The following is a 25,864-nucleotide window of genomic DNA, read 5'->3' as shown; positions in this document are numbered from 1 at the left end:
AATTTCCATTAAATAAACCATGCGGTTCACCTAAGAACAAGGTACTGAAGCAAAATAAAAGAGGTTCTCTAGGCAAACTAACAGCAGGCCCCGGCCACCAAGCTCCCACTTCTCCATGGGACGATGCCCCAGGAGAAACAAAATTGGAGGAGAGAACGACAACGCCAATCAGCTTCATCGCAATAGAACGCTAGATGCCTCCCATAAATTATATGGCCACCCGGTATAATCACTTTTAGGGAGTTTTTTAAAACATTTTTTGGAGAAGCTCTGCCCTCGTGTGGCCACCCGGTGATCCCTAGCTGCTTCGGCGATGAAATTGTAAGGCAAAGAGATGGCGGTTATCAGGTGCTCTGGTGGTCGTGTGGCTTGTCTATCAGCGTCCCAGGCCTAGTTTACTAGGCATGTTGCCATCTGTGTGGTTAATGCTTGGTTTTTATCGATTGATGTATGGATATTGGATACGGGTTTGTTCTTCATTAACCTGATGAACTCTCCTCTCTTTTTTGCGAGGGAACTCTCCTATTCTTAATGCAATTGAGGGTGATACTCACAAGATTTGGTTGCAACTCTGATTTCCAAAGCTAATCCCAGCATGGAATCACCTTCATGTGGCTCACAAGATGCAATATTAATCTTCTATATCTAGAAGGCAAGCAATCACGTCAGGTTGTCATGCTTTGGACTGTGATGGCATAGAGGAAACACATGGAAAAATACAGAAATTAACTACAGTATGTGAAAAGTGTTGTTGCAGATAGCCGGCCAAGACGATCAAGACTGTGTGAGAGAGAGAGGTGGAAGACGATGGTTTTGCGCTGCTCAACTACTGCAGCTTTTCAGCCTCTTCTGTTATTATCAGGCTAGCTCAAAACGGCTGCCGAATTACAAGGAAAACGCCCACGTCTCCAGCTGGCCTACTGGTCGTGCCATCCCACGACGCCAAGCTGAGATCGAGCAACTACTTTGCCCGCACAGACCGCTACGATCATTGCCATCCCATGACCCGGTGAGGCGAGCAATTCTAGCTAACAAACTAACTGAAACTACTGACAGAAAAACACCTAACTGAAACTTCTGAACCCGTACGTGCACAAGCACACGCTGACGGTCAGTGTTTATTCCAAGTGCTGTAAACTGAAACTTGAGTGTGTGTGTGTGTGCAGATTATCCAACAAAAAGGAAAGACCCAGGGACTCTTAAGCTAAATTTTCTTTTGATAGATAAAAAGAACCACTCAACACATCAACCTACTACTAAAATATGTCTAGATACATCCATTTTCACGACAAGTAATTCCGAACGGAGGGAGTAATACGCAGTTTTACTGATAAAACACCACTGCAAGGAACATGACTACGTGAGTGGAGCTGTACTAGGGTACTGCGTGCTAGAATTATAGTTTAACTGATAGCACTACTGGAACTTAACTGGCGAAATAAAAACGGGTTGTTCAATCGCAGGCCATACATGCATCTCAACAACCGCAAAGGCAAAGCACCAAATGAAGGGTACAGTCTTTACAAATGTTGTAGTCCGCTAGGGTTCGTCCCCTCTCCAGTTACTTGCCTGCAAAGATGAGGCGCTGCTGCTTCACGTAAGGGGCATACTTCACCTTGAGTCCATGACACTGTCGACAGTATCAAAGCTCCCAACCTCTAGAGTGATGGTCTTCCCTTCTAGCGTCCTCATAATAATCTGCATCATGCCTCCTCTAGGAATACACGGGAGAAGATGAGGAGAATCTTTGACTCCATGAGAATATTATGGTCAGCCAAGGTGTTGTTCCCGTCCTCCAGTCGCTTGTCGTCGAAGATGAGGCACTGTTGAGCCTTGGGGAAGCCCTCGAGGTCCTCGATCTTGGCCTTTTGGCTGTCGATGGTATTCAGGCTGTCGACGTCGAGGGTGTTGGAAATATGAGCAAATTACTACGATATTTAATCCGAATAAACAGAAGATAAATCATGACTACAGTAGCAGAGATTGAACTAATCATGCAAACTAGCATAGCAGATGAACAGATCACATCTAGGCACATACTAGAAACATGAATTCTATCACGATCTCGAACAGGAAAGATAGAATCACGTACAGTGCAGCGGGAGCAGCACCGCCGGCGTTGACATTGTCGCCCATGTCGTCGAGGATGAGGTTGCCGAGGTCGGGAAAGAAGTCGTCGTTCGCGAAGTCGTCGCTGCCAGCAGTCACGCGAGTGCACTCCCCAAAAAGCTGATCGCCCCTCTCCCGTACATGATCACGAGAGGCGGGGTTCCGGAGGCCTGCTGTCCCTTCTTCCAGTGCACGCCGAAAGGAGGGATGGAGAAGACTTGCTTGGCAGCGCAATGATCTGGAGCGGTGGTGAGAAACCATACGAAGTGGCAGCGGCTAGGGTAGACGTCTGCCTGACTATATAGTGCGGGCCGGATAGGTCGTGGGAGTAAACCCCACGTCCGAGTCGTCACGATCCAAAAGAATCGGAAACGGTTCAGTAATTAACACGTCCGTTAATTATTAATTAATGACTCATTAATTTTTCCCGAGCAGCAGAAATATAGACAACATGCATAGCTCTGTCCTCGGCTCGGCTCAATCCCGCAACCCGCGGCACATCGTGATGAGGAGGAGGAGCGCGTGTGTAGGTCTCCTCTTCTCATGCTCATACAAGTGGTAGGAGAGCTCACCTTATAAAGAGGTGCAACTCTCTCTCAACTTATAAGGTGGGACTAAACTTTAGCCTCACTCACTCAACTCAAATGTGTGCATGAATGGGCCAAGAGAATTTCAGAATTTTAGTTGGGCTTTAGGCCAAAAGTGAAGGAAATATGCCCTAGAGGCAATAATAAAGTTATTATTTATTTCCTTATATCATGATAAATGTTTATTATTCATGCTAGAATTGTATTAACCGGAAACATAATACATGTGTGAATATATAGACAAACAGAGTGTCACTAGTATGCCTCTACTTGACTAGCTTGTTAATCAAAGATGGTTATGTTTCCTAACCATGGACAAAGAGTTGTTATTTGATTAACGGGATCACATCATTAGTTGAATGATCTGATTGACATGACCCATTCCGTTAGCTTAGCACCCGATCGTTTAGTATGTTGCTATTGCTTCCTTCATGACTTATACATGTTCCTATGACTATGAGATTATGCAACTCCCCTTTACCGGAGGAACACTTTGTGTGCTACCAAACGTCACAATGTAAATGGGTGATTATAAAGGTGCTCTACAGGTGTCTCCAAAGGTACTTGTTGGGTTGGCGTATTTCGAGATTAGGATTTGTCACTCCGAATGTCGGAGAGGTATCTCTGGGCCCTCTCGGTAATGCACATCACTTAAGCCTTGCAAGCATGGCAACTAATGAGTTAGTTGCGAGATGATGTATTACGGAACGAGTAAAGAGACTTGCCGGTAACGAGATTGAACTAGGTATTGGATACCGACGATCGAATCTCAGGCAAGTAACATACCGATGACAAAGGGAACAACGTATGTTGTTATGCGGTCTGACCGATAAAGATCTTCGTAGAATATGTAGGAACCAATATGGGCATCCAGGTCCCGCTATTGGTTATTGACCGGAGACGTGTCTCGGTCATGTCTACATTGTTCTTGAACCGTAGGGTCCGCACGCTTAAGGTTTCGACGATAGTTTTATTATGAGTTTAAGAGTTTTGATGTACCGAAGGAATTTGGAGTCCCGGATGAGATCGGGGACATGACGAGGAGTCTCAAAATGGTCGAGACGTAAAGATCGATATATTGGACGACTATATTCGGAGTTCGGAAAGGTTCCGAGGATTCGGGTATTTTTCGGAGTATCGGAGAGTTACGGGAATTCGCCGGGGAGAAGTATTGGGCCTTATTGGGCCCTGCGGGAAAGAGAGAGGGGCTGCCTAGGGCAGGCCGCGCGCCCCCCCATGGCCTAGTCCGAATTGGACTAGGGGGAGGGGCCGCACCCCCTCCTTCCTTCCCTTCTCTCTTCCCCTTCCTTGTCTCCTACTCCTAATACATGGAAGGACTCCTAGTTGGACTAGGAAAGGGGGAATCCTACTCCCGGTGGGAGTAGGACTCCCCTAGGGCGCGCCATAGAGAGGGCCGGCCCTCCCCTCCTCCACTCCTTTATATACGGGGGCAGGGGGCACCCCATGAACACACAAGTTGATCATCGTGATCGTTCCTTAGCCGTGTGCGGTGCCCCCCTCCACGATATTACACCTCGGTCATATTGTAGCGGTACTTAGGCGAAGCCCTGCGACAGTTGAACATCAAGATCGTCACCACGCCGTCGTGCTGACAAAACTCCTCCCCGTACCTCTGCTGGATCGGAGTTCGGGGTGCGTCATCGAGCTGTACGTGTGTCAAGAACTCGGAGGTGCCGGAGTAACGGTGCTTGGATCGGTTGGACCGGGAAGACGTACGACTACTTCCTCTACGTTGCGTCAACGCTTCCGCTTCGGTCTACGAGGGTACGTAGACAACACTCTCCCCTCTCGTTGCTATGCATCACCATGATCTTGCGTGTGCGTAGGAATTTTTTTGAAATTACTACGTTCCCCAACAGTGGCATCCGAGCCTAGGTTTTATGAGTAGAACACAAGTGAGTTGTGGGCGATACAAGTCATACTGCTTACCAGCATGTCATACTTTGGTTCGGCGATATTGTTGGATGAAGCGGCCCGGACCGACATTACGCGTACGCTTACGCAAGACTGGTTCTACCGCCGTGCTTTGCACACAGGTGGCTGGCGGGTGTCAGTTTCTCCAACTTTAGTTGAACCGAGTGTGGCTACGCCCGGTCCTTGCGAATGTTAAAACAGCACTAACTTGACGAACTATCGTTGTGGTTTTGATGCGTAGGTAAGAACGGTTCTTGCTCAGCCCGTAGCAGCCACGTAAAATTTGCAACAACAAAGTAGAGGACGTCTAACTTGTTTTTGCAGGGCATGTTGTGATGTGATATGGTCAAGACGTGATAAGATATAAGTTGTTGTATGAGATGATCATGTTTTGTTGAAGTTATCGGCAACTGGCAAAAGCCTTATGGTTGTCTCTCTATTGCATAAGATGCAAGCGCCAAATAATTGCTTTACTTTATCGCTAAGTTGCAAGAGCAATTTATGGCGAGACGACCATGTGACGACACATTGATATAGATCAAGATGATGGAGATCATGGTGTCATGCCGGTGACAATGGAAATCATGACGATGCTTTGGAGATGGAGATCAAAGGCACAAGATGATGATGGCCATATCATGTCACATATTTTGATTGCATGTGATCTTTATCTTTTATACATCTTATTTTGCTTAGTTCGACGGTAGCTTTATAAGATGATCTCTCACTAAATTTCAAGATAAAAGTGTTCTTCCTGATTATGCACCGTTGTCAAAGTTCGTCGTGCCCAGACACCACGTGATGATCGGGTGTGATAAGCTCTACGTCCATCTACAACGGGTGCAAGCCAGTTTTGCACACGCGGAATACTCAGGTTAAACTTGACGAGCCTAGCATATGCAGATATGGCCTCGGAGCACGGAGACCGAAAGGTCGAGCGTGAATCATATAGTAGATATGATCAACATAGTGATGTTCACCATTGAAAACTACTCCATCTCACGTGATGATCGGTTATGGTTTAGTTGATTTGGATCACGTGATCACTTAGATGACTAGAGAGATGTCTGTCTAAGTGGGAGTTCTTAAGTAATATGATTAATTGAACTTAAATTTATCATGAACTTAGTCCTGGTAGTATTTTGCAAATTATGTTGTAAGATCAATAGCTTGCGTTGTTGCTTTCATATGTTTATTTTGATATGTTCCAAGAGAAAATTGTGTTGAAAAATGTTAGTAGCAATGATGCGGATTGGATCCGCGATCTGAGGTTTATCCGCAATGCTGCACAGAAGAATTATGTCCTTAATGCACCGCTAGGTGACAGAACTATTGCAGGAGCAGATGCAGACATTATGAACGTTTGGCTAGCTCAATATGATGACTACTTGATAGTTTTGTGCATCATGCTTTATGGCTTAGAATCGGGACTTCAAAGATGTTTTGAACATCATGGACCATATGAGATGTTCCAGGAATTGAAGTTAATATTTCAAGCAAGTTGAGAGATATGAAGTCACCAACAAGTTCTATAGCTAAAAGATGGAGGAGAATCGCTCAACTAGTGAGCATGTGCTCAGATTGTCTGGGTACTACAATCGCTTCAATCAAGTGGGAGTTAATCTTCTAGATAAGATAGTGATTGACAGAATTCTCTAGTCACCATCACCAAGTTAGTAGAACTTCGTGATGAACTATAGTATGCAAGGGATGACGAAAATGATTCCCGAGCTCTTCGTGATGTTGAAATCGACGAAGGTAGAAATCAAGAAAGAGCATCAAGTGTTGATGGTTGACAAGATCACTAGTTTCAAGAAAAGGGCAAAGGGAAAGAAAGGGGAACTTCAAGTAGATTGACAAGCAAGTTGTCACTCCCACGAAGAAGCCCAAAGCTGAACCAAAGCCTGAAACTGAGTGCTTACACTGCAAAGGAAATGGTCACTGGAAGCGGAAATGCCCTAAATATTTGGTGGATAAGAAGGATGGCAAAGTAAAAAAGGGTATATTTGATATACAGGTGTTTGATGTGTGCTTTACTAGTGTTTATAGCAACCCCTCGGTATTTGGTACTGGTTCAGTTGCTAAGAGTAGTAACTCGAAACGGGAGTTGCAGAATAAACAGAAACTAGTTAAGGGTGAAGTGACGATGTGTGTTAAAAGTAGTTCCAAGATTGATATGATCATCATCGCACACTCCCTATACTTTCTGGATTAGTGTTAAACCTAAATAAATGTTATTTGGCGTTTGCGTTGAGCATGAATACGATTTGATCATGTTTATTGCAATATGGTTATTCATTTAAAATCAGAGAATAATTGTTGTTCTATTTAAATGAATAAAACCTTCAATGGTCATACACCCAACGAAAATAGTTTGTTGGCTCTCGATCGTAGTGATGCACATATTCATAATATTGATGCCAAAAGATGCAAAGTTAATAATGATAGTGCAACTTATTTGTGGCACTGCCATTTAGGTCATATCGGTGTAAAGCGCATGAAGAAGCTCCATACTGATGGACTTTTGGAACCACTTGATTATGAATCACTTGGTACTTGCGAACCGTGCCTCATGGGCAAGATGACTAAAACGCCGTTCTCCGGTACTATGGAGAGAGCAACAGATTTTTTGGAAATCATACATACAAATGTATGTGGTCCGATGAATGTTGAGGCTCGTGGCGGATATCATTATTTTCTGACCTTCACAAAATGATTTGAGCAGATATGGGTATATCTACTTGATGAAACATAAGTCTGAAATAGTTGAAAGGTTCAAAGAATTTCAGAGTGAAGTGGAAAAATCATCGTAACAAGAAAAATAAAGTTTCTACGATCTGATCGCGGAGACAAATATTTGAGTTACGAGTTTGGTCTTCAATTAAAACAATGTGGAATAGTTTCACAAATTCATGCCACCTGGAACACCACATCATAATGGTGTGTCCGATGTCATAACCGTACTTTATTGGATATAGTACAATCTATGATGTTTTTTACCAATTTACCAATATCGTTTTGGGATCATGCATTAGAGACAACTGCATTCACGTTAAATAGGGCACCATCTAAATCCGTTGAGATGACACTATATGAACTGTGGTTTAGCAAGAAACCAAAGTTGTCGTTTCTTAAAGTTTGGGGCTGCGATGCTTATGTGAAAAAGTTTCATCCTGATAAGCTCAAACCCAAATCGGAGAAGTGCGTCTTCATAGAATACCCAAAGGAAATTGTTGGGTACACCTTCTATCACAGATCCGAAGGCAAAACATTCGTTGCTAATAATGGATCCTTTCTAGAGAAGGAGTTTCTCTCGAAAGAAGTGAGTGGGAGGAAAGTAGAACTTGATGAGGTAACTGTACCTGTTCCCTTGTTGGAAACTAGTTCATCACAGAAATCTGTTCTTGTGACTACTATACCAATTAGTGAGGAAGCTAATGATGATGATCATGTAACTTCAGATCAAGTTACTACCGAACCTCGTAGGTAAAACAGAGTGAGATCCGCACCAAAGTGGTACGGTAATCCTGTTCTGGAGGTCATGTTACTTGACCATGACAAACCTACGAACTATGAGGAAGCGATGATGAGCCCAGATTCCGCGAAATGGCTTGAGGCCATGAAATCTAAGATGAGATCCATGTATGAGAACAAAGTGTGGACTTTGGTGGAGTTGCCCGATGATCGGCAAGCCATAGAAAATAAATGGATCTTCACGAGGAAGATGGACACTGATAGTAGTGTTACTATCTACAAAGCTAGACTTGTCGAAAAAGGTTTTTGACAAAGTTCAAGATGTTGAATACAATGAGATTTTCTCACTCGTATTGATGCTTAAAAGTCTGTCCGAATCATGTTAGCAATTGCCATATTTTTTGAAATCTGGCAAAAGGATGTCAAAACTGCATTTCTTAATGGGTTTATTAAAGAAGAGTTGTATATGATGCAACCAGAAGGTTTTGTCAATCCTAAAGGTGCTTACAAAATGTGCAAGCTCCAGCGATCCATCTATGGACTGGTGCAAGCATCTTGGAGTTGGAATATACGCTTTGATAAGTTGATCAAAGCATATAGTTTATACAGACTTGCAGTGAAGCCTGTATTTACTAGAAAGTAAGTGGGAGCACTACAGCATTTCTGATAAGTATATGTGAATGACATATTGTAGATCGGAAATAATGTAGAATTATTCTGCAAAGCATAAAGGAGTGTTTGAAAGGAGTTTTTCAAAGAAAGACCTCGGTGAAGCTGCTTACATATTGAGCATCAAGATCTATAGAGATAGATCAAGACGCTTGATAAGTTTTTTCAATGAGTACATACCTTGACAAGATTTTGAAGTAGTTCAAAATGGAACAGTCAAAGAAAGAGTTCTTGCCTGTGTTACAAGGTGTGAAATTGAGTAAGACTCAAAACCCGACCACTGCAGAAGATAGAAAGAGAATGAAAGTCATTCCCTATGCCTTGGCCATAGGTTCTATAAAGTATGCCATGCTGTGTACCAGATCTATTGTATACCCTGCACTGAGTCTGGCAAGGGAGTACAATAGTGATCTAGGAGTAGATCACTGGACAGCGGTCAAAATTATCCTTAGTGGAATAAGGATATGTTTCTCAATTATGGAAGTGACAAAAGGTTCATCGTAAAGGGTTACGTCGATGCAAGTTTTGACACCGATCTGGATGACTCTAAGTCTCGATCTAGATACATATCGAAAGTGGGAGCAATTAGCTAGAGTAGCTCCGTGCAGAGCATTGTAGACATAAAAAATTGCAAAATACATAACGGATCTGAATGTGAAAGACCCATTGACTAAGATTCTCTCACAAGCAAAACATGATCACACCTAAGTACTCTTTGGGTGTTAATCACATAGAGATGTGAACTAGATTACTGAATCTAGTAAACCCTTTTGATGTTGGTCACATGGCGATGTGAACTATGGGTGTTAATCACATGATGATGTGAACTATCGATGTGAATCACATGGTGATGTGATCTAGATTATTGACTCTAGTGCAAGTGGGAGACTGAAGGAAATATGCCCTAGAGGCAATAATAAAGTTATTATTTATTTCCTTATATCATGATAAATGTTTATTATTCATGCTAGAATTGTATTAACCGGAAACATAATACATGTGTGAATATATAGACAAACAGAGTGTCACTAGTATGCCTCTACTTGACTAGCTTGTTAATCAAAGATGGTTATGTTTCCTAACCATGGACAAAGAGTTGTTATTTGACTAACGGGATCACATCATTAGTTGAATGATCTGATTGTCATGACCCATTCCGTTAGCTTAGCACCCGATCGTTTAGTATGTTGCTATTGCTTCCTTCATGACTTATACATGTTCCTATGACTATGAGATTATGCAACTCCCGTTTACCGGAGCAACACTTTGTGTGCTACCAAACGTCACAACGTAACTGGGTGATTATAAAGGTGCTCTACAGGTGTCTCCAAAGGTACTTGTTGGGTTGGCGTATTTCGAGATTAGGATTTGTCACTCCGAATGTCGGAGAGGTATCTCTGGGCCCTCTCGGCAATGCACATCACTTAAGCCTTGCAAGCATTGCAACTAATGAGTTAGTTGCGAGATGATGTATTACGGAACGAGTAAAGAGACTTGCCGGTAACGAGATTGAACTAGGTATTGGATACCAACGATCGAATCTCGGGCAAGTAACATACCGATGACAAAGGGAACAACGTATGTTGTTATGCGGTCTGACCGATAAAGATCTTCGTAGAATATGTAGGAACCAATATGGGCATCCAGGTCCCGCTATTGGTTATTGACCGGAGACGTGTCTCGGTCATGTCTACATTGTTCTCGAACCGTAGGGTCCGCACGCTTAAGGTTTCGATGACAGTTTTATTATGAGTTTATGAGTTTTGATGTACCGAAGGAGTTCGGAGTCCCGGATGAGATCGGCGACATGACGAGGAGTCTCGAAATGGTCGAGACGTAAAGATCGATATATTGTACGACTATATTTGGAGTTCGGAAAGGTTCCGAGTGATTCGGGTATTTTTCGGAGTATCGGAGAGTTACGGGAATTCGCCGGGGAGAAGTATTGGGCCTTATTGGGCCCTGCGGGAAAGAGAGAGGGGCTGCCTAGGGCAGGCCGCGCGCCCCCCCATGGCCTAGTCCGAATTGGACTAGGGGGAGGGGCCGCACCCCCTCCTTCCTTCCCTTCTCTCTTCCCCTTCCTTGTCTCCTACTCCTAATACATGGAAGGACTCCTAGTTGGACTAGGAAAGGGGGAATCCTACTCCCGGTGGGAGTAGGACTCCCCTAGGGCGCGCCATAGAGAGGGCCGGCCCTCCCCTCCTCCACTCCTTTATATACGGGGGCAGGGGGCACCCCATGAACACACAAGTTGATCATCGTGATCGTCCCTTAGCCGTGTGCGGTGCCCCCCTCCACGATATTACACCTCGGTCATATTGTAGCGGTACTTAGGCGAAGCCCTGTGACAGTTGAACATCAAGATCGTCACCACGCCGTCGTGCTGACAAAACTCCTCCCCGTACCTCTGCTGGATCGGAGTTCGGGGTGCGTCATCGAGCTGTACGTGTGTCAAGAACTCGGAGGTGCCAGAGTAACGGTGCTTGGATACGTTGGACCGGAAGACGTACGACTACTTCCTCTACGTTGCGTCAACGCTTCCGCTTCGGTCTACGAGGGTACGTAGACAACACTCTCCCCTCTCGTTGTTATGCATCACCATGATCTTGCGTGTGCGTAGGAAATTTTTTGAAATTACTACGTTCGCCAACAAAAAGCCCACTAGCAAATTCCAACAATCCCCCACAAAGTCTCATTGGCACATTTCACCATTTGTTTCCAAAACATTGTTTATATACCGGTGCTTAGTGGAGACTGTGAAGTTGAACTTCCACTTAGAGATTTATGCTACACTAGATCACAACTTGAATAGTGGACTATGCCTTGAACTACAATTTTTCTGCGAGACTAGTTTCACACAAATTCTTGACCGATACTTGGCTGCCGCAAGGCTTCCTCGCAGGTAGAGCGTATACGTCGTACTCCAGGGCCTTTCATGAATTTATTAGAGAGCACCCACTTCTCACAGAGTGCGATGTTAACAGTCAAATTCATATAGGTGTGTTCCTCAGGAGATGCTCTGCAGGACAACATCCCTGCTTACTCAAATAAGCCACTTGGAACACATTAAGATAGATATCAACCTGCCATGCAGATCAGGAGAGTATTGCATCTGCACGGAATGGGATAATTAAAATAAGGATACTCTCCTCTCAGCTGACCAACAGCTTGTCTCCCACTTCTACTTCACGGGATCTCCGATCACATAGAGTGGGTTACCACTATGGACAACTCATGCGGTGGGTCTCAAACCCATCTCCATCGATGCATTATCTATCACATTACGTGATAGACCCTTTGTGAAGGGATCTGCCAAGTTTTTCGACCTTTGGATATAATCCAACGTAATAACTCCGGAATTCCTCAGTTTCCTGACAGATTTTAATCTCTTCTTCACATGCCTTGAGGACTTCATATTGTCCTTAGAACTATTTATCTTGACGATCACAGTTTGATTATCACAGTTCATCAGGATAGGGGGTATTGGTTTTTCAACCATAGGTAAGTCCATCAATAGCTCACGAAGCCACTCTGCTTCAACCGTGGCAGTGTCTTATGCTGTGAGTTCTGCTTCCATAGTTGACCTCGTTAAGATGGTCTGCTTGCAAGACTTCCAGGAAACAGCGCCACCACCAAGTGTAAAAACATAATCACTTGTGGCCTTAATCTCATCAGCATCAGATATCCAGTTCGAGTCACTATAACCCTCCAGTACCCTTGGATACCTGGTGTAGTGAATCCCATAGCTCGCAGTGCCCTTCAAGTAGCGCATAACTCTCTCAAGCGCACGCCAATGATCATCTCCCGGTTTTGACACAAACGGACTCAGCTTGCTCACAGCAAAAGAGATGTCAAGCCTCGTGGCACTCGCCAAATACATAAGCGAGCCAATAATCTGAGAATACCTCAGTTGATCTCTAGCAATTCGTCGATTCTTTCGAAGCAACACACTAGCATCATATGGAGTTGGAGAAGGCGTGCAGTCGCTATACCCAAAACGACTCAAGACCTTTTCCACATAGTGAGACTCAAGTAGTGTGATCCCACCATTCTCATCTCTCAACAGCTTGATGTTTAAGATAACATCATCTACTCCTAGATCCTTCATCTCAAAACAGCGAGATAAGAAATCCTTAATCTCCTTGATTAAATCAAGTTTGGTTCCAAAGATCAATATGTCATCGACATACAGACAAAGAATAACTCCTTCGCCCCCACCATGGCGATAGTACACACACTTGTCACCATCATTTACTACAAAGCCGGCAGCAGTTAATGTTCTTTCGAACTTCTCATGCCACTCCTTAGGAGCTTGTTTAAGGCCATATAAAGACTTTAATAACTTGCACACCTTTCCTTCTTGACCAGGTACTACAAAACCATCTGGTTGATCCATGTAAATTTCCTCCTTAAACTCTCCATTGAGGAAAGCCGTCTTAACGTCCATTTGATGAATGAGAAGACCATGTGAGGCAGCCAGTGATAGTAGCACCCGAATTGTGGTCAGTCTAGCCACGGGTGAGTAAGTATCAAAGAAGTCTTCACCTTCTTTCTGGGTATAACCCTAGCCACAAGCCGTGCCTTGTACTTTTCAATTGTACCATCAGGTCTAAGCCTCTTCTTGAACACCCACTTACATCCTACAGGTTTGCACCCATAAGGACGGTCAGTGATCTCCCAGGTACCGTTAGCTAAGATGGAATCCATCTCGCTACGAACAGCTTCCTACCAGTAGTAAGCATCAGGAGATGCATAGGCTTCTGAAATAGTCCTGGGTGTGTCATCCACGAGGTACACAGTGAAATCATCACCAAAGGACTTTGTAGTCCTCTGTCTCTTACTCCTTATAGGAGTTTCATAGTCACCCTCAACAGGATTCTCAACGTGTTCCATCGCAATGGTGGGTTCAGGAATTACAGTGAGTTCCTCACTAGATGGAATAGGTATCTCCTGATTTGATGAACTTGACATATCCTTCATAGGAAATATGTCCTCAAAGAAAGTTGCATCATTAGACTCCATAATCGTACCAACATGCATGTCGGATACCTCAGATTTTATTATTAAAAATCAATAGCCAATGCTATGAAAAGCATAGCCCAGAAGAACACAATCCACAGTTTTTCGTCCAAGCTTGCGCTTCTTGGGAATTGGTATATTGACTTTCGCCAAACAACCCCAAGAACGTAGGTAAGAGAGTTTCAACCTTTTCCTTTCCCATTCCTCAAATGGAGTCATGGTCTTATGCTTTGTGGGAACTCGGTTTGGGACATGACACGCGGTCATTACCGCCTCCCCCCACCATTTCTTGAAAAGACCCGATGTGTCTAACATGGCGTTAACCAAATCAGTTAGAGTTCGGTTCTTTCTTTCGGCCACCCCATTAGACTGAGGTCAGTAGGGAGGCGTTCTCTCATGGATTATACCATGTTCCGCACAAAACAGATCAAATTCATTGGAAAAATACTCTCCACCACGATAGGACCTAAGCCGTTTAATTTTTCGATCAAGTTGGTTCCCTGCCTTAGCTTTATAGTTTTTGAAGAAAGTTAAAGCCTCATCTTTTGATTTCAGAAGATACACATAACAATATCTAGTGGAGTCATCAATCAATGTCATGAAATATCTCTTTCCACCTTTTGTCAACACGCCATTCATCTCAATCAGAATGTATAAGCTCTAGTGGCGCCAAGTCTCTTGCCTCTGCAGTCTTATGGGACTTGCGAGGTTGTTTAGCTTGCACACATACTTGGCACTTACAGCCTTTGACAGTAGAGATTTTCGGAATTAAATTCATATTGGCTAGCCGCGTCATGCAACCAAAGTTAATATGACAAAGTCGTGAATGCCAAATATCCGACTCATTATTGTGGCAAACATTATTAATAACTTTAGTGCAAATATCTGACAAAGATAGGCGAAACAAGCCTCCGCACTCATAGCCTTTTCCAACAAATTGTCCACACTTGGAAATTACAACTTTATTAGACTCAAAAACCAACTTAAAACCATCTCAACATAAATGGGAACCGCTAACGAGATTTTTATTGATGGACGGCACATGATGAACGTTCTTCAGACGCACGGTCTTCCCCGAAGTAAACTTCAGATCGACCGTACCAACACCTCGAACGATGGCATGTGACCCGGTCCCCATTAGCACGGGAGAAGTCCCTGTGGCCTGATAAGAAGAAAACATGGAGGCGCCAGCACAAACATGTACATTGGCACCGGTGTCAATTAACCAATCAGGGGATTGAAATACTGAAAGGATGGTAGGAAAAATACCGTATCCTGATTCCTTCATATCAGTATCACCGATGACAACATTAGCGGACTTGCCGCCCTTCTCATGTTCGCGCTCCTCAAAGCGGTTAGGACACTTCGGAGCCCAGTGATTAGGATCACCGCAGACATGGCAAAGTCCCTTCCCCTTCTTATGAGAATTCTTCTTGAAGTTGGTAGAATGTGATGGCTTGTTCTTTGTATCAAACTTGCCTTTCCCCTGAGTTTTGTTCTTGTTGTTTTTGAACTTATTGGGCTGGAAGTTCTTCTGTACCATGTGGGCACTAGAAGCTCCCTCGGCAACTCGAGCACGTGTGTCCTTTGCTCTCGCCTTCTCTTCAACATCAAGAGTAACAATGAGATCCGAAACGGAAAACTCTTGTCTCTTGTGTTTCAGGGAAGTAGCAAAATTGTTCCACGAAGGTGGAAGCTTGGCAATAATGCCTCCGGCAACAAATTTGTCCAGCAACACACACTTGAAGTGCTCAACTTCTTTTGCGAGCGACTGTATCTCATGAGCCTGCTGTACAACAGAGCGCTCATCAGTCATTTTGTAGTCATAGAATTGCTCCATGATGTACAACTCGCTACCGGCGTCCGAGGCACCAAACTTGGCCTCGAGCGTAGCCCACATGTCCTTGCTGTTGTCAAACGACATATACAAATCCATAATGGAATCATCAAGAACACCCAAAAGAGCGCCTTTAAAGAGAGTATCAGTCTTCTCAAAAGCTTCCAGCTGTGTTGGATTAAGATCGCCCTCAGGCTTGCCCTTAGTGGCGTCATAGCAGCCCATGGTCTGAAACCAGTAGACTGCTCTCGTGCTCCACCTCTTATATTGTGCCCCCTTAAATGCAGGCGGCTTCAGATGCGCAGCAAAACCACTCGGAGTAAATTGCCTATGATCAGGTTTTTGGATTGTTGGAAATATGAGCAAATTACTACGAGATTTAATCCGGATAAACAGAAGATAAATCATGACTACAGTAGCAGAGATTGAACTAATCATGCTAACTAGCATAGTAGATGAACAGATCACATCTAGGGCACATACCAGAAACATCAATTCTACCACGATCTCGAACAGGAAAGATAGAATCACGTACGGTGCAGCGGGAGCAGCACCGCCGGCGTTGACATTGTCGCCCATGTCGTCGAGGATGAGGTTGCCGAGGTCGGGGAGTCGTCGTTCGCGAAGTCGTCGCTGCCAGCAGTCGCGCGAGTGCGCTCCCCAAAAACCTGATCGCCCCTCACTTGTACAGGATCACGAGAGGCAGGGTTCCGGAGGCCTGCTGTCCCTTCTCCCAGTGCACGCTGAAAGGAGGGATGGAGAAGACTTGCTTGGCGGCGCAATGATCTAGAGCGGTGGTCAGAAACCATACGAAGCGGCGGCGGCTAGGGTAGACGTCTGCCTGACTATATAGTGCGGGCCGGGTAGATCGTGGGAGTAAACCCAACGTCCGAGTCGTCACGATCCAAAAGAATCGGAAACGGTTCAGTAATTAATGCGTCCGTTAATTATTAACTAATGACTCATTAATGTTTCCCGAGCAGCAAAAATATAGATAACGTGCATAGCTCTGTCCTTGGCTCGGCTCAATCCCGCAACCCGCGGCGCGGCGCGCCGAGGCGTGGCGTGGCGAGCGAGGAGGAGCGCGCGTGTAGGTCTCCTCTTCTGATGCTCATACAAGTGGTGGAGAGCTCACCTTATAAATAGGTGCAACTCTCTCTTAACTTATGAGGTGGGACTAAACTTTAGCCTCATTCACTCCACTCACATGTGTGCATGAATGGGCCAAGAGAATTTCAGAATTTTAGTTGCGCTTTGGGCCAAAAGCCCACTAGCAAATCCAACAGAGGGGGAAAGTCCTATTCATCAGCATCTCCGTCACGCAGATCTGCATCTTCTCTTGGAGCTCGAGTGTGGATTCATGCTGGATGTTGTAATCAGCCAGCGTACGATTATCGTCTAGCTGCACCCCATTGGAGACGAGGAATTGCCGCTCCTGGACCATTGCCTTGATTGAACCCAATTTAATCTGTGCGTGTTTGTTTTCAGGGACTTATTGGCTTAAGGACTTAAAAAAGTCCCTATAAGTCCCATCTAAACCAAACAGGAGGGACTTATAGGGACTTAAAGTGGGCATTTGGGACTTATGAAATAAGACTCTCAAGGAGGGACTTATAGGGACTTATAATTGTAATATGGTCTTATAGGGACTTATAAGTCCCAAGAACCAAACAGGTAGGAACTTTTTAGGGACTTGAGACTTATAAGTTAAGACTAAAAAAAGGCCTAGGACTTATGAACCAAACAGGGCCTCTGTAAACGCTGGAGAACCGCTAGGCAGGACCAAGGTGGCCACGTCGCCTTTAAATCGGTCGTGCCACCGCTGGTTAATTTGGTGCCCCGCCGTGGGCATTTTCGTCATTTCACACACGAGCGTATAAAAGCCAACCGCTCCTGTGGGGAGGACCTGGCCGCCACTCTCCTCTTCCTGCCGCCTCGGCTCCCTCCTCCCACCTCAGCTCTCTCCTCCCTCCAAACCCTAGCCCCGCACGCCACCGGCCGCGCTGCTCCGCCTCCTACTCTCCTCCCCTCGAAGCCCCAGTGCGTCCGCCTCTCCTCCTCCTGCTGCAAGGGCTGGGCATGCCCGCACGCAGGCCGTGGCTGACCGCAGCGCGGCCAGCATGCGGCTAACGGGGCGGCAGCGGGCGAGCAGGGGTGGCTGGGCGCGAGGAGTGGGGGCCGGTGCGGCGGGCGAACAACGGCGGCCGGAGGCGAGGCCAGGGGTGGGCGGCAGCAAGCGCATAGGGCTGGCGAGGCGGCGCGGGCGGTGGCGGCTGGCGCATCTGCGGGCGACAGCGGCAACAGCGCAGCAGCAGGCAGCGGCGACCGCGAGCGCGCAGGGCTGGCGAGGATGCGGCGGCGTGACAGGGCGGCGAGCAGCGGGAAGCAGTGGGAGCTCGCCGCACGTGTGGAGCTGCGTGGTCCAGCGGGTCGACGCGTCGTGCTCTCCCCACGCCGCAGCAGCCTCTTCGCGTCTCCCCACTCCTGCCGCCCCCGGTGACCCCTATGCCCCTTCTTCTCCGTGTTCGGCCACCCCGTGCCACTGCTGCACCTGTCACTTCTCCCTCCGCCTCTGGACTGGGCATGTGGAGCGTGGCGTTGTCGCCGTTGTCCTCGACGCACGGGGAGCGCTGGCTGCAGAGGAGGCCATCCACGGTGCCGTCGCCCCACAACAGAGAAGGTCGAGAAGGATTATGGGTGGTTTGGCCTATCCCTTATGCTTTTCCTTTTTCCCTTTTCAATGTACGCTTTGCTGCTCTTTGATTTGATCCATTACAGTGTTGTGTTCTTGCAGCCTGCTGCAAGTGTTGGACTGGTCGTTCCTCTAACCGGAGGCCTTGCGATGGTTCTGTTGGGTTCAGGTTAGTCACTTTCTTTTGCTCCATTTTTTTCTGAATATCTAAATTTATTCTGGATAATCATGTTTATATTGTTGATATATTATAGGTCAAACCCGGCAATGAACTTTAGAGTTAGTATACTCAAGTTATTTTTTAACTACATTACTAGACAGTCATTGGCTTTCAGTACCAGGTTAGTATCATATCTGAAAAAGAATGGCAATTGTGGCAGTAACTTTATGCTGCTTGATACTGTGCTGTACTACACACATATATCATTACCAATCTATTTTTTGTTTACCTTTTCCTGACTTTAGAAAGGTGATGTTTCATTATGCTTGGTACAAACAACTGCCAGCTATGGTGCCTTCCTAATCCAAGCATCTGTTATTTTTCAGGTTTTGCAGCTGTTAATTGTATTTGGTAAGCTGCCTCTCATTGTGCTTGTCGTCGGAACCAGCAACAGCAGAAGCTTGCCTGCTGCCCTACCAAAGCAAAATTAGGTCATTTGTGAATGAACATTACCTCTTCAGCAATCTGATGGATTTACAAGCTTGTTTGTTTCGTGGGTGGCTTGCTGCTCGGGTATGCGATCACATCAGTTGGTTATTTGCACTCGGAGCTAAGATCTTTTCTGCTCGTCTCCTGAATCCTGTTCGATAAAATGTGTGCGAGCTGAGACATTTTTTTCTTTCATGTTCCTTTCCATGTGCAGGTTCTTTGTTGATTTTGTTGGATGTGTGTGCTGTTTACCAACAAGGTTAGGTTTCCTATTGGCTTGCTTGATTAGGTCTTGGTACATATTCCATGAACCGGTGCGTTTGTGCAGTGGTTGGCTGTATATAAATTTTTAGGTTCACCTGCTACGGATATGCTTTTCTAATTATAGTGTGACAGCTTTAACCAAATTCTGTTTAGCTCACTCAGCCTTCTATTCATTGATTTTGTATATGGTTCTTGAAAGTAGAGCTTGCTAAGCATTTGAGAGTGTTCCAGTTTGCTTAATCACTGCGACTGTGCTCTGGGATAAAATTCTAAATTTTCTCTTTGTAGGAGCTTCAGAAAGGTTGCTCACCAATGAACTCGAAGATTGTTTTGTCCTGGGCACTCACATGATTAAGGAAGAAGTTGGTTATTCCTGGATGTGCTATGCAGATCAAAGGTGAGCTCATCCTATTTTCTTTCTTCAATCTTAGCCGAAGATTTATCTCCGGTTTCCTTGCATTTGTCATGTTGGTTCTTTATGTAGATGTGCCATCTAGCTTAGAATCTGTATCATCATCTTTGTCTTTGAGTAGAACTGAACTAGGGATTTGCTCTGTTCTTTATAGTTTTTATAAAGATTTTAAATTCCTGCTCATTTCTATCGACTTTACTGTAAATGTTTTACATTTAAATTTATCACATGGACAAGAGCAATATTTCTTCTGAGAGTTATATTGTTTTGTGTCTGTTACAGATTTTGCAGGTTTTTTAGCCATTCCCGTGCTTCCAAAGCAACTCATGACCCCTCTTATAACTCTGCCCTGCAATATTTAGGTGTTACAAAAACAGTTTGACCATTTTGCCTCACAATGAGAGTTCTTTCACTATTTTGGAGATTGGTGCATTCTTTCTGCAGTTTAACACCTGCATTGCAAATAATCTTGCCAGAGAACTGTGTTGGGCACACAACTGCGTCTCCAACCCTTCCGGTATACCAGCTCCTCCTCGCCCCTTCCTCAATTTTCCGGTATATAAGGCGTTCGATGAAAATCCAAACTGCTGTAGTGGCAGATTACGCCGTCCGCTTGCATGCTGAGCCATGTTGATTGCTTCTCTTTTGGTCCCTTGTCATTTTCTTGCTCTACGATTCGTTGTTGTAAAAGAATTGCATTCTCTTTTTTTGTAGGTTGGGCTCTCCTGTTCTTTTTTGTTGGCTTGACGTACGCACTGGCAACCTCTTACGTGAGGGATTCAGCATGCCTCTATTTGAGAGAAAAGATATGGAGAAGTGGATTTTCAGGTATGCTCTATGGTTTGGAGCAATGCCACTTTGATTTGGTTCACATTTTCTTTATTGGTTGATGTTGTCTGTTGAGTATATGAGGTTGCGGCTGCTCCATGTTAAGTACCAGCCAGAACTGTCATTATATATATTTATTAAGCTAGGAGGCTGAACCGGTCATGAATTTAATTAGGCTTGCTACCACTTTATTTTGGTCAACATTTTTGGCCCTGAACATGTTATGTTTTGATTTATGAGGTTAAAGCATACTACTGCTTGCATAAACAGCAACCTGTTGAAAGTATTGTTGGGTCACTTTTAGGCTTCTACCTATTTTGATTTTATCATATACAACACTTTCAGATCTGTAAATACAATGACCTCCCTATTTGCAGAGTGTCTCAGGCACACAAGCTAAAGGTTCACCAAGTTCAGGGAAAGAAAAGTTTCCCTAGACAGGTGGCGGCAGCGGTCAAGACAAGAGCGGCATTGTGAGCGACGACCCTCGGTCGTCTTCCCTGTGGAATCAGGTACGCGTCGTCCATCGTGGGTGTTGGCGGGCGACCAGAGGCGGCTACAGCAGGCCAGCGTCCGTGATCAAGACTGACACCGGGAAGGCTGCCGGTATGTAGTATGATCCTCATCTCCTCCAACTTACATTTTGGTAGCACGTCTCCATCGTTGTAAGGACAAATTTCTAGCTTTCACAGTCCTATACTATACCGTGCTTGACCATTCCTCTTTGATCCAGGTCTACAGTTGTGCACTCGATTCAAATGATTATTCTCCGTTCTTTGCCTTAGAACTACATATGAGAGGTACAAAGGATTGGCCAAGATACTCAATTAAGCTATTCGATTTAAGGTATACTTCTATCGCTTCCTTCTATCCTTTTTGTTCATCTTCTCATGTGTATTGTTAGCTTTTTCCCAAGCTTTTTTTATGTAGAACCTCAAATATAAGTATATTTTGCTGATTAGTGAGTAAATCAACCGGCAATAGTTGGTATATATTTGTTGTTGGTTTGATGTCACCTATTCATTCTTTTTTGCACATTATATAATCGTCAGAGTCATTTGAAATGGGAAACATTTAATTAGTGATAAATGTTTTCTGCTCACTTCCTCTTCACGGCTGCATTTAGGACATGGATTGGTAGCTAGAGTACTATACTAGATTTGGTACAAATTGACATGTATTTAACAGTCTGTTGCTTTAACGCTAGATAATGGATGCATTTTGATGGATCACAACATGCTCTATGGTGTTGTGGGTCACCTGGATATCTTCTGATATTCATCTTTCCATGCTGCAACAAGGAGGGTGTATGAGCTTAGAGAGTTCTTAGTGTCCTTTCTCGTGACTATGTTCAAATAAGGTGCTTTTTTTGGTGATCACAAATTTGATCATATAGTTTCCTATATGATTCATGTTTGTTATTTAATTACAAGTGATGAAGACATATGTTGCAGCTGAAATGATTGCCCTTGCATCGTGCTAATTAAATCACATCTGCATTCTGATAATCCCAGAATCTGATTATTAGGCATAGAAGTGAGAAAACTTCCACGATGAAGTGACTGCTTCACATGCACATGGCTTGCCTGTTATAATCACGACCTTCGCGTGTGATCTGGAGTGGCCTGAGATAGTTCAGGGTCTTGAACATGGGCAAAAAGCAGTCGACAGGACTGATATTACCGTACGAGTGCATTCGATGAAGCTTCTTGATTACCTGCAGAAAATCAGCAGCGGGCCAGTGTTCGGGACTGTCATTGCTGGTACTGTGCCCGGTGCCATTTCTTCCTATAACCCACTTCTCCTTAGCCATACATCTTGCTTATCCTGTCTTTCATTTATCTTTCTGTTCTCCAGTTGTCCACACCGTGGAGTTCCAGAAGAGGGGTCTGCCCCATGCACGTATCCTTGTTTGGCAGCAGAAGAACAGTGCCCAGGTGATTACACCAGCTTCCATAGATTCATCTGTTTCAACGACTGTTAACATTTCTATTGGATCTAGCTTCCTCTTTCAATTTTTTTTTGCTTTCCTCTTGCATGGTTCCCAATGGTTAACTTGGCCCTGCCACAGGGAGATCTTAACTGACTGATGTTGATGATGGTACTGCTGCCACTGCACTTGCTAAGACCATGGAAACTGCACTTGCTCAGCTACCCAGACTTAAAATGTACGCCCTCTCTCTGCAATGAAGCAAAAGATGCTATTACCTGCCTATCCAAACTGGAAATGCACGCATGGATCATTAAAAAATTAGCGCTAGGAAACCCCGCGCAATGGATCTTCTGATGCTATAGCAATTATAGTTTTGATTCCTCTGTTTCCTTAGTTTGCCTTGTTAGGTTTTTTCCCTGTTCATATACAATATGAATATATATCTCTCATATACTCCTTTTGCTGAAAACATTCTGATCTTACGGGTGCTGCTGCTACTACAAAGACCAGTTCATCAAAAAAAAAATTTAGTACCTGATCCATGCTTGGGGATAAGCATGCGTGTGTGGTACGTCTATTCCAACGACCTATACTTCTTTCACAGATTTGTTCATATCTTTCTTTTGGTTATTTTCCACTTACCATGGTTTACATTGTGTTGTCTTTTATATGATATATAGATACCCAGAAATGATGTCAGGTGATTCTAGAATATTGTTTAGTATCCTGATGATACCTATAGTCCTTTCACTGATTTATCCTTGCCTTATGCCTTCTATATCAACTGATGTATTTATTCATGTCTACACCTTTTATCAGTAACTAATGGACTACATACTTAACGGGCTTTATTATGATACCAATTTAACTCTTGTTAACTTGCGATGGCATGTGGATCTCTTGTCTTATGAACTTTTCTGTCTTTTCCATCAGGTTGATTTGTATATAGAAGCTTGATGCCTTGACCCTCGCTACTTCCACCCTCACTGCTAAGGGCGCCGTCCACAAGAACGTGTGAAGACTGCTTCATCGTCACTGTTTTCAAGACCTCATCTTTGCACCCTTTTGAACAAACTACTGTTGTGTTGCTGCCGTGTTTACAAATGAGGTCTTTGGCGCTCATAGAGTCATGCCAAACCTTTGTTGATGCATTTCCCTGTTTAAGATCCGAACTAAGCTACTTTCATGTCTTATAAATGCCATCGTTTGCCTTTTGAACGATGCTATGTTGCTTTTCCAACACTGCGCTTATGCCCCTGCCTACAACCTCTGGTGATGTGCATCCATCTATTAATATCCATGATGTCACTCTTATCTATAGTTATCTATTTCTGCTGGTTTTCATTATTTAAAGCATCAATTGCTCAACAAGAAAACCAAATGTGCTGATTATAACGCATAACAATGAGGAAAAGTCATGCCCTGCCTTTCCCCGTCCATCTTCCACTCAGGAGCTAACATGATGTGATCTAAAGATGCATTTCTATATGAAATACACATTCTAACCATACTTCCACTGGTAGAAAAAGAGGCTTCCGTCCAGCCCCATTAGTCGCGAAACTGTAGGAACCGCGACTAATGAAGTCTTTAGTCGCGGTTCGGCAGACGAACCGCGACCAAAGGCCTGGGCCCAGGGCGCTCGGTGGCCAGCTGGTGCACGTGAGGGGCTTTAGTCGCGGTTGGCCAGGCCAACCGCGACTAAAGGTGCGCAAAGGCCTTTAGTCGCGGTTGGCCAGGCCAACCGCGACTAAAGCTCCTCCCTTATATATACCAGTTCAGCACGCTCACTTAGCCATTTGGTGCCACTTCTCTTCACAAGCTTCACAAGGGGGTGTAGGTTTGCTTTTGGTTCCTCTTATGCACACAAGGTGTTTGATGAAATGCCCCAAGAGGGTGAAACAAACATGATATGAAGTGTTGGAGCCACACTTGAGGTTCCTCATTTATTTTTTCCTCCTCGATCGCGGTTAGCAACTTGAACCTTTCATGCATGTGTGTCATTGATAAAATATGCATGCGTGTTGTTCATTGTTTAATTTCTATTGTTTATAGCTAGTTAGTTTAACAAATGCATGATGGTTAATTATATATTTTATATTATAATAATGCAGATGAATCGGCAATGGATGTACGGTAACCGACTCTCCCGCGAGTTCACTACGGGTTTGAAAGATTTCCTCGTAGTGGCTAATGCGAACAAGCAGAAGGGTTTTGTTATCTGTCCATGTGTTGACTGTAAGAATCAGAAGGGTTACTCTTCCTCAAGAGAAGTTCACCTGCACCTGCTTCGGCACGGTTTCATGCCAAGCTATAATTGTTGGACCAAGCATGGAGAAAGAGGGGTTATAATGGAAGAAGATGAAGAAGGGGATGATTTCATCGATGAAAGCTATCTTGCTCATTTCGGTGATACTTTCATGGAGGATGCTGAAGGTGAAGGGGAAGGTGAAGGGGAAGGTGAAGGTGAAGAAGAGGCACGTGCTGAGACCGCTGATGATCTTGGTCGGACCATTGCTGATGCACGGAGACGCTGCGAAACTGAAAAGGAGAGGGAGAATTTGGATCGCATGTTAGAGGATCACAGAAAGTCGTTGTACCCCGGATGCGATGATGGTCTGAAAAGGCTGGGCTGCACACTGGATTTGCTAAAATGGAAGGCACAGACAGGTGTAGCTGACTCGGCATTTGAAAACTTGCTGAAAATGTTGAAGAATATGTTTCCAAAGAATAACGAGTTGCCCGCCAGTACGTACGAAGCAAAGAAGGTTGTCTGCCCTCTAGGTTTAGAGGTTCTGAAGATACATGCATGCATCAACGACTGCATCCTCTACCGCGGTGAATACGAGAATTTGAATGAATGCCCGGTATGCACTACATTGCGTTATAAGATCAGAGGCGATGACCCTGGTGACGATGTTGAGGGCGAGAAACCCAGGAAGAGGGTTCCCGCCAAGGTGATGTGGTATGCTCCTATAATACCACGGTTGAAACGTCTGTTCAGGAACAAAGAGCATGCCAAGTTGTTGCGATGGCACAAAGAGGACCGTAAGTCGGACGGGGAGTTGAGACACACCGCAGATGGAACGCAATGGAGAAAGATCGACAGAGAGTTCAAAGATTTTGCAGCTGACGCAAGGAACATAAGATTTGGTCTAAGTACAGATGGCATGAATCCTTTTGGCGAGCAGAGCTCCAGCCATAGCACCTGGCCCGTGACTCTATGCATCTACAACCTTCATCCTTGGTTGTGCATGAAGCGGAAGTTCATTATGATGCCAGTGCTCATCCAAGGTCCGAAGCAACCCGGCAACGACATCGATGTGTACCTAAGGCCATTGGTTGATGAACTTTTACAGCTGTGGGGCAGACCTGGTGTCCGTGTGTGGGATGAGCACAAAAAAGAGGAATTTAACCTACGAGCGTTGCTTTTCGTAACCATCAACGATTGGCCTGCTC

General features: G+C 44.7%; 1 long non-coding RNA gene and 1 pseudogene across 16 annotated transcripts; one reads left to right on the top strand and one right to left on the bottom strand.

Moving 5' to 3' along the window:
- LOC119280225 overlaps positions 1 to 1,913 on the bottom strand; it is a 56,905-nt pseudogene extending 54,992 nt beyond the window's left edge.
- Positions 1,914 to 17,546: 15,633 nt separating this feature from the next.
- Positions 17,547 to 23,711, top strand: LOC119278785. 16 transcript variants are annotated; one of them, XR_005137970.1, is made up of 15 exons: positions 17,547 to 18,310; positions 18,425 to 18,491; positions 18,577 to 18,663; positions 18,869 to 19,055; positions 19,186 to 19,230; positions 19,524 to 19,632; positions 19,930 to 20,164; positions 20,362 to 20,475; positions 20,853 to 21,081; positions 21,209 to 21,321; positions 21,683 to 21,835; positions 21,990 to 22,238; positions 22,333 to 22,412; positions 22,547 to 22,976; positions 23,342 to 23,711. It is a non-coding gene; the product is annotated as an uncharacterized LOC119278785 (long non-coding RNA). The 16 variants fall into 16 exon arrangements; XR_005137969.1 differs by having other exon boundaries at positions 17,547 to 18,327; XR_005137971.1 differs by having other exon boundaries at positions 17,547 to 18,327; positions 18,409 to 18,491.
- Positions 23,712 to 25,864: the final 2,153 nt, after the last annotated feature.

The sequence above is a fragment of the Triticum dicoccoides genome, chromosome 3B (genome assembly GCF_002162155.2).
Source record: "Triticum dicoccoides isolate Atlit2015 ecotype Zavitan chromosome 3B, WEW_v2.0, whole genome shotgun sequence".
Lineage (NCBI taxonomy): Eukaryota > Viridiplantae > Streptophyta > Magnoliopsida > Poales > Poaceae > Triticum > Triticum dicoccoides.
This window is presented reverse-complemented; position numbering and strand designations above follow the sequence as displayed.